Here is a 10,312-nt window from a genome sequence, read left to right as displayed (position 1 = left end):
CACCCTGCCTCTACACTGTTCCTATCACCAGTGTAACTAACCACCCTGCCTCTACACTGTTCCTGTCACCAGTATAACTAACCACCCTGCCTCTACACTGTTCCTGTCACCAGTGTAACTAACCACCCTGCCTCTACACTGTTCCTGTCACCAGTATAACTAACCACCCTGCCTTTACACTGTTCCTGTCACCAGTATAACTAACCACCCTGCCTCTACACTGTTCCTGTCACCAGTATAACTAACCACCCTGCCTCTACACTGTTCCTGTCACCAGTATAACTAACCACCCTGCCTTTACACTGTTCCTGTCACCAGTATAACTAACCACCCTGCCTCTACACTGTTCCTGTCACCAGTATAACTAACCACCCTGCCTCTACACTGTTCCTATCACCAGTGTAACTAACCACCCTGCCTCTACACTGTTCCTGTCACCAGTATAACTAACCACCCTGCCTCTACACTGTTCCTGTCACCAGTATAACTAACCACCCTGCCTCTACACTGTTCCTGTCACCAGTGTAACTAACCACCCTGCCTCTACACTGTTCCTGTCACCAGTATAACTAACCACCCTGCCTTTACACTGTTCCTGTCACCAGTATAACTAACCACCCTGCCTCTACACTGTTCCTGTCACCAGTATAACTAACCACCCTGCCTCTACACTGTTCCTGTCACCAGTATAACTAACCACCCTGCCTTTACACTGTTCCTGTCACCAGTATAACTAACCACCCTGCCTCTACACTGTTCCTGTCACCAGTATAACTAACCACCCTGCCTCTACACTGTTCCTATCACCAGTGTAACTAACCACCCTGCCTCTACACTGTTCCTGTCACCAGTATAACTAACCACCCTGCCTCTACACTGTTCCTGTCACCAGTATAACTAACCACCCTGCCTCTACACTGTTCCTGTCACCAGTGTAACTAACCACCCTGCCTCTACACTGTTCCTGTCACCAGTATAACTAACCACCCTGCCTTTACACTGTTCCTGTCACCAGTATAACTAACCACCCTGCCTCTACACTGTTCCTGTCACCAGTATAACTAACCACCCTGCCTCTACACTGTTCCTGTCACCAGTATAACTAACCACCCTGCCTTTACACTGTTCCTGTCACCAGTATAACTAACCACCCTGCCTCTACACTGTTCCTGTCACCAGTATAACTAACCACCCTGCCTCTACACTGTTCCTATCACCAGTGTAACTAACCACCCTGCCTCTACACTGTTCCTGTCACCAGTATAACTAACCACCCTGCCTCTACACTGTTCCTGTCACCAGTATAACTAACCACCCTGCCTCTACACTGTTCCTGTCACCAGTATAACTAACCACCCTGTCTCTACACTGTTCCTGTCACCAGTATAACTAACCACCCTGCCTCTACACTGTTCCTGTCACCAGTGTAACTAACCACCCTGCCTCTACACTGTTCCTGTCACCAGTGAACCAGTGTAACCGTTTCAAGTATCGTCATATTAACCACTTGAACCCTAGCGTCCCCAATCTGTGCATGTCATAGTGTAGGAAAACCTTCTGCGAAAATGGAGTAACATTCTGCGAAAATAGGTCTTCCTGTGAAAACAAATCACAGCCACTTGTTACTTGGAATTGGCAGTTATGGTTAACTGTGATTCTGATTGCTATCTCTGTCAGGCCTCTCTGTTTTTTCCCATGTGTGTGTGAGTGCGCGCGCTTTCGTGTGTGTGTGTGTGTGTGTGTGTGTGTGTGTGCGTGTGTGTCTATCTGTGCCGTGGCTAATCTCGAAAAGGAACACTAGCACCGATTAGTGCTAAATGTGCTGCCGGCAGGCCTAAATATATATTTTTTTCAAACCCACAATGACAACTATTATTTTGGTGAATTCATAACCTCAGACCAATGACGTCCCTCCTGGCTATGGGGGATGAGCTACTTGGAGGCCATTGTAGAGCTGTGTTTATAAACTCCATAGTGGCTCAGACTGACGTCAACAATATGGGTCTCCACTGGAATGTACAGTACATGGAATTGTGATATCTACAGTGGTGGACAGTTACTTACTTGAGTATATGTGTGTATTTTACTTGAGTATTTGTATTTTATACTTCACCACATTTCAAAGGCAAATATTGTACTTTTGACTCCCCTACGTTTCTATGATTTAACCACTTAAGCCCTATTTCACCTATAATGGAAATTGCAGATCTACAAGCTCACAACGTGTTGCGATGCGACGTGTTGTGAGCTTGTAGATCTGCTACTTTCACTATTATTATTATTATTTATTTTGAAAATGAGAACTCCTTTATTCCATTGCTCGAGGTGACTGGGCTGGTTGGTTGAAAAGCACCACACCTCTGGTTTCTGAGCTAAGCTCAGAAGAAACCATTTCCTCACGTCTTTTAACTCAAGTACAAATTTGATAGAGCAACTACTTAAATTCAGGGCTTAAAGTTCTCAGTCCTGGGGACTGATTTCAGGCCTGAGGATTTCATAGGGGTCATTTAATGAGATCAGTGCAGATTTGCAAAAACTCTTTTTCAGTCTTGGGATTTTTTTAGCTTTAAGCCCTGACTTCAATTGCAGCCGAGTAATATTTGTGCTGGAGTTGAGTGTACTGTCTCCGTGAATATCGATAAAAAGAGACAGAAATCGTGATATTTGATTTAGTTCACATCACTCAGCCATACCTCCTAAACTGGAGGTCATGTTAAACCAAACCAATTTCTCCTTTAAAGCTTTGATGCTGCAACATTTCCAGACAGTGGAGACATGCAGTTGTGCAGATAATTAGGAGCAGCAGCGGTGTTTTTGTTTCTTTCATTCCTTACAGCCTTACGCTTACATTTTTTATTTAACCCATTTTGGGCGGGAACCCCTTTTGGTGTTAGCATTATGTTATGCTTTAGCTATTGAAAAATAGCAGATCTACAAGCTCGTAGCGCGCCACCGAGTGGCGCGCTACGAGCTTGTAGGTCTGCTATTTTTTGAAAAATCGTGAAAATATTTATTTCAGAAAACTGGAGGATTAGATTTTTTTTATTTATTTTTGTGGCTTTTGCCTTTATTTTATATTTTTTATGGAGGGACAGACAGTAGGCTGACAGGAAATGGGGAGAGAGATGGGGGGGAAGACATGCAGTAAAGGCCGTCGGGATCGGGAGTCGAACCCGCGGCACACTGCCAGACTGGATTACCAGCCTGGACCACTGAGCCATGGCCCAGGCCGAAGATTTTTTTTAAATTTGAGGCCTGAATGGGTTAAACTCCAGAACTTACTTTATGCCCTTTAAAGTCTTAAAATGCTAATAAGCTCCTGAATATTAATTTAGCCCAACCTTACCTCACCCTGACGAGACTTCCAGTCAGCATAAAGGCAGAGTGATATATGGTGGTCAGCGCCGGTGTGAGTTAATGCCATAAAATGCAGCAAGGGGTGTGTGTAGTGTGTAGTGTGTGTGTGTGTGTGCGTGTGCGTGCGTGGCGTGTGTGTGCGTGCGTGCGTGCTACTTGTGATGCAGCCTTAATTCCACCCATGTGTGTTTGTGCGTGTCTTTTTTTATAATTTTTTTGTCTGTTTTGCATTACGCAAGTTATACTTTTTTCTATAATTCTCTTTACTGTTTTTTTGTATTTACTTTTTACAGTATGTTGACAGATCAGACAGACAATACGTAGGCTTTACGATTCAACACAGTTATACACTCGTGATTGGCTCAACCCAAAACACAATATTTGGATTTAGTTTACGGACATTTCAACAATCTCAAAGAGAGCCCACATGGTTTGAATGACATGATTCTATGAGCATATGAGAGGAGGTAACTCGCTTCAACCTGCCTCTGTTGCTTTGTAAGCTTTATAACCCATTCAGGCCTGACGTCGAAATAAAATAAAAAAGTTTTCTAAATCATGACAATTTTCTGAAAGATTTGAGGCACATTTTAACGATTTTTCAAAAATATCAGACCTCCAAGTTCATAGTGCGCCACTCGGTGGCGCGCTATGAGCTTGTAGATCTGCTATTTTTCAATAGCTAAATTATAACATAATGTTTAAAACACCAAAAGGGGTTCCCGCCCAGAATGGGATAAGCCACTAACAATAGTTGTATAATGTCAACAACTCTGACTGGCAGTTGGGTGTGTAGCTGTTTGTAGTGCTTTGCATTTCTACATATTCTAATGTACGTATAGATACTGCCAGTTGGGTGTGTAGCTGTTTGTAGTGCTTTGCATTTCTACATATTCTAATGTACGTATAGATACTGGCACTGTCGGGCAGAAACCTCGTATCTACATATTTTCACTTTTGTAGTTTTTTTGTGGCTTTCGCCTTTATTTTATATTTTTTATGGAGGGATAGAAAGTAGGCTGACAGGAAATGGGGAGAGAGATGGGGGGGGGGGAGACATGCAGTGAAGGCCGTCGGGATCGGGAGTCGAACCTGCGGCACACTGCCAGACTGGATTACCAGCCAAGGTGCCTGGACCGCTGAGCCACGGCCCAGGCCCATTTTTGAAGTTTTTTCCCCACAAATTAACGCCTTACTTGATCATAAAAGTAGCAGATCCACAAGCTCGTAATGCGCCGCGACGCACCACGTTTCGAGCTATTCTGGGTGGAACATTTGCGGTATGTAATTTCACTATTTGGGGCCCTAGATCTTTTGGGCCCTAGAGATTTGGGGCCCTAGATCTTTTTTTTTTTTTTTTAGATTTAGTTTTGGCTATTGCCTTTATTGATAGATACAAGTGAAGAATGACAGGAAAGAGGGAGAGAGAGAGACATGCAGCAAAGGTCGTCATGAACGGGACTCGAACACGTGACGCGCTGTCAGGCCAAAGCCTACATGTGGCATACGCCTGGACCACTTGGCCAGCAGGCGCCCCGGGGCCCTATATCTTAGGCATGTTCCTCTTTTGAAAAAAGTATTTTAAAACAATCTATGCCAACCTCGATCGAGATATCTTTTGTTGTGCTATTAAGCATGAGCAGTAAGGTTGTAGAGAAAAAAAGAAGACAGAACCGAGAATCGACTAATGAAATTCCACTGTAATGACTCGTGGGTTTTTTCCGATGTGTATGCTGTGAGTCAGATACCAGTCTTCTTCCTCGCTATCACGCTCACTTTATTGCCGCATCATGTTCTGCAGAAGTTGTGAATTAGGACATGCATTTGATCATAATAATTCAGCAGTGGAGTGAGTCAACCTGGCCAGGACGTGGCCCACTACACATGTTTTGAGTTCCCCCCCCCCCCCCGGTTGGCTTTTGACTGTAATAACAAACAATGTTGAAACGGACTCCTGAATCCTTTCAGAGGCCATTATCGATGATTCGACATGAAACGTCCCACATTGTGAGGAACACAGCGCAAGAGGCCAGCTGTTTTTACAATGGAGAGAGAGAGAGAGAGAGACATGGAGAACGTAAAGGGATGAAGAGAGAGAGAGAGAGAGAGACATGGAGAACGTAAAGGGATGAAGAGAGAGAGAGAGAGAGAGAGAGAGAGAGACATGGAGAACGTAAAGGGATGAAGAGAGAGAGAGAGAGAGAGAGAGAGAGAGAGACATGGAGAACGTAAAGGGATGAAGAGAGAGAGAGAGAGAGAGAGACATGGAGAACGTAAAGGGATGAAGAGAGAGAGAGAGAGAGAGAGACATGGAGAACGTAAAGGGATGAAGAGAGAGAGAGAGAGAGACATGGAGAACGTAAAGGGATGAAGAGAGAGAGAGAGAGAGAGACATGGAGAACGTAAAGGGATGAAGAGAGAGAGAGAGAGAGACATGGAGAACGTAAAGGGATGAAGAGAGAGAGAGAGAGAGACATGGAGAACGTAAAGGGATGAAGAGAGAGAGAGAGAGAGACATGGAGAACGTAAAGGGATGAAGAGAGAGAGAGAGAGAGAGAGAGAGAGAGAGAGAGAGACCTGGAGAACGTAAAGGGATAAAGAGAGAGAGAGAGACCTCGAATCAGATAGCGTTGCTGTCAGGCAGAAAACCTCCTATCTCCATATTCTAACACTTTTTTGTAAATGAACGCCGTACTTGGTCATACTACGGTGTCACACTAAAGGTCCTCTCAAACAGGCAGTGATTTAACGCGCCTATAGTTCGTTTTCAACGAGACCTACGTTTTCTTTCTGTACGCGCGGAGAAATCGCACGCAAGCGTATTTACGTGGGCGCGGCCCCCGTGAAATTGTCACGCGTGCTTGTTTCGTGCACACGTCCACGACTCACCAGACCTGGATTCGGTCGCAAGCGTTTTTTTTACGCTTGCGTTGTCACTTATCGCGCCCCTCTAGAGCAGATCTTCAGCAGACCTGTCGTTGATCCAGGCGACAGCGGCTGCGTTCATCGCTGCCCGTTTGAAAGGACCTTTAAGCATCAAAAATAGCAGAGCTGATGATATTTTTCTAGTTAGAATCCTGAAAAGCAACATTTGGACATACTGGGCTCCATTTTCGTCACCGCTAAACCCCTTATCCCTAAACGTCTTTGCCTTTTTTTTACTATTTTGCAAAACATTTTTGAATAGTTAAAATGGCCAGTCTACAAGCTCACAACGTGTCAATGTAGAGGCTAGTTGAACTATTCAAAAATGTTTTGCAAAATAGTAAAAAAGTGCAAAGAAGTTTAGGGATAAGGGGTTTAGCGGTGACGAAAATGGAGCCCACTGTATATGAGGTTTCCACCCGACAGGGACCACATCAACGCTGAATGTGATACTAGGACAACCTTCAGGCTTCTCCTGACCTTGAGGCGGGTGTTTAACCCGTTTCGACCTGAGATCAGATTCTAAAAATGTCTTCTACATCCTGACAGTTTTCTGAAAAAGCTATGTTTCTATGTCAGTGGTTCTTCGATTTTTCAAAAATAGCAGACCTACAAGCTCGTAGCGCGCCACTCGGTGGCGCGCTATGAGCTTGTAGATCTGCTATTTTTCAATAGCTAAAGCATAACATAATGCTAACACCAAAAGGCGTTCCCGCCCAAAATGGGTTAAACTAGATCTCTTTAAGACCTGGTTCCTGCTCCTCCTACTGGCTTATGCAACTAAACCCTAATTGCTGAAATAGCACATGCTGCCTTGAGGCTTCGCTTTTATCCCGTTTTGATTGTATATTTGCCCATCTACCACCACCGTATAATGTGGGTTTGTCTACAGTGTTTATGTTTGCCAAGATGCTAGCCTACATTCTTGGGCAAAAAAAATAATAATGTGCTGCTGTGTCCCATGGGCGATTTTCAGTTTGCGATTTTCAGTCTTTTTGTTGCTAAACGTTCCACTTTTCAATGGGAGCATTATTGGCTCCTGCATGTTTAAGGTTGTTTTAGGACGTTCTGCTTAATTTTGACAACACAGTGGACTGCTCATCATATTATTACACCACTACACTATATCCTAATATTCTTATACATTATATATTATCTGACAACACTGCTATACCATACTATATTATCTTACACTATTACATTCATTAATATTGTTGTTATTGCTACTACTTGTATTTGCCTGTATCTCCTTCCCTGTCTATTTGTCTTCTATTTCTTTCTTTCTATTCCCCCCCCCCTCTCCCCCGACACGGTCGAGGCAGATGGCCGCCCACCCTAGAGTCGGGTTCTGCTTGACGTTTCTTCCTAAAGGGGAGTTGTCCGTTGCCACTGTTGCAATAGTGCTTGCTCTGGGTGGATCTTTGTCGTCTTCTGCTCTATATGTAAAGTGTCTTGAGATAACTTGTTGTGATTTGACTAAAATTGAATTGAATTGAGAAAGAGCAAGAGAGAGGTATAGGATGTGAGCCCCGAGCCGGGATTCGAACCCTCAACCTTGAGATTCACGGGTTGAACTAGGATGGCCGTGCTCAGGTGTAGGCTGGGCACGGCCCCTAAAAATCTGGACTTGATCTGAAAGAGACCTTGCTCCATATACACATCAACCTCATTTAGTCCATATAGGCCACCCTCCTCCACCAAGTAGTCTGGGGTCATGATGACATTTGAATGTGGTCGATGTCGGGCAGAAGTCTCCACATTTCAATTTCATTAACCACTTGTCTTAAACCTATATTTTTGGTTGAAAGTAGGTTAAGTAGGGTCTGTGGCTTTGTAAATATTTAACTAATAGAAACAAGAGCTTGTGACTAAATAATAACATGTCCATTGCCTGAAAGGTATCGTTGCTGTCGGGCAGAAACCTCTTACCTCCATATTCTTCTCACTTTTTGTGTGTTTTTTCCCGTAAATTATCGGCCTGAAAATACTGCCACGTGACGTCACACAAAAGCATCAAAAGCTTGACTACTTTTTGCTACTTTTGTATTTGCTTGATGGAATGAAGTTATTTTTTTCCAGACAGTTTCAGCATACATCTCTGCAGATTTAAAGATAAAACGCAACAAAGACTAAAATCCAGCTCAGTCAATTGGGCTGAGGCAGTGGGTTGGAACAGATACAATACTGCATCAGTAGCTGTCTGTTAGGACTTCTAATTCTAACCACTCAAAATGTAGTGGAAATAATCAGTTCTACACTGTACATGCTCACACGATGTGGCACATTGTGGCACGTTGTGAGCTAGTATTTTCTCTATTCGTTGTATATTACAGCTTATTCTATTATATTCGCCCCGATTCTGCACATTCCCCATGGCCCATTCCACGTTGCTTCTATCATAATAGTGTTTTAAAGAGTGTCTTAACCGATTCTTTGCCTTCTACTTCATACTTGTTTTTATTTAATTCTTTCTGTTTTGTTTGTGATTTCATTCACGCTCACATTTTGCTGCTTTTACTAGTTTGTACCTGTGTGTATGAGTGAGTAACATACTGCCACGTGACGTCACACAAAAGCATCAAAAGCTTGACTACTTTTAGCTACTTTTGTATTTGAATCCTGAAAAGTACGAGTTTTGGACATATGAGCTTTTCACCCGACAGAGACGATGTGGTGAGGTGAAAAAACAACAGATTTACACCTCGATATGTTATCCACAGCCCATTCTGCCTAGTCAAATAGCCTTTTGTAGACACTACAACCAGGCATATTTGAATATAAATTGACCATCTACTTTGGACAGGGAAAATTCTGTCACACTCCACTAATGGATAAGTACTTCTAGAATTGTGTGTGTGTGTGTGTGTGTGTGTGTGTGTGTGTGTGTGTGTGTGTGTGTGTGTGTGTGTGTGTGTGTGTGTGTGTGTGTGTGTGTGTGTGTGTGTGTGTGTGTGTGTGTGTGTGTGTGTGTGTGTGTGTGTGTGTGTGTGTGTGTGTGTGTGTGTGCAATCTACATGGAAGGTCCCTTGCCATTAGTGCACGAGTGAACAAGGCAACGATTCATTCAGCAAGTTTAACTGTCTGTTTTGTGTGTGTGTGTGTAGCAGGTCTCTAAGTGCAGTGTGTGTGTGTGTGTGTGTGTGAGCCTGCCTGTGTGTGTGTGTTGTTTTTAGAGAATTGTTTCCGTGCGCCTGTCTGCACCATATGGCCCAGTGTGGAAAAAGGCCCCTTTTAGGTGTGTGTGTGTGTGTGTGTGTGTGTGTGTGTGTGTGTGTGTGTGTGTGTGTGTGTGTGTGTGTGTGTGTGTGTGTGTGTGTGTGTGTGTGTGTGTGTGTGTGTGTGTGTGTGTGTGTGTGTGTGTGTGTGTGTGTGTGTGTGTGTGTGTGTGTGTGTGTGTGTGTGTGTGGACAGATAGGGGTCTGGTCTGCCCAAAGTGAAGCTGTAAAAACAAAACCGTCTTGAGCTCCAAACTAAATGGGAGCACTGATGTCAAACTCCACTCTATTTATCTACTTCTCTCTCTATATATTTTTCTCTCACTTCACATTCTGTTCTTTATCTCTCACTCCTTCACATTCTGTTCTTTATCTCTCACTCCTTCACATTCTGTTCTTTATCTCTCTTTATCTCTCACTCCTTCACATTCTGTTCTTTATCTCTCACTCCTTCAGAATTCTGTTCTTTATCTCTCACTCCTTCACATTCTGTTCTTTATCTCTCTTTATCTCTCACTCCTTCACATTCTGTTCTTTATCTCTCACTCCTTCACATTCTGTTCTTTATCTCTCTTTATCTCTCACTCCTTCACATTCTGTTCTTTATCTCTCTTTCTCTCACTCCTTCACATTCTGTTCTTTATCTCTCTTTATCTCTCACTCCTTCACAGTCTGTTCTTTATCTCTCTTTATCTCTCACTCCTTCACATTCTGTTCTTTATCTCTCACTCCTTCACATTCTGTTCTTTATCTCTCTTTCTCTCTCACTCCTTCACATTCTGTTCTTTATCTCTCACTCCTTCACATTCTGTTCT

This window comes from Electrona antarctica (genome assembly GCF_951216825.1).
Source record: "Electrona antarctica genome assembly, chromosome: 15".
NCBI lineage: Eukaryota > Metazoa > Chordata > Actinopteri > Myctophiformes > Myctophidae > Electrona > Electrona antarctica.
This window is presented reverse-complemented; position numbering follows the sequence as displayed.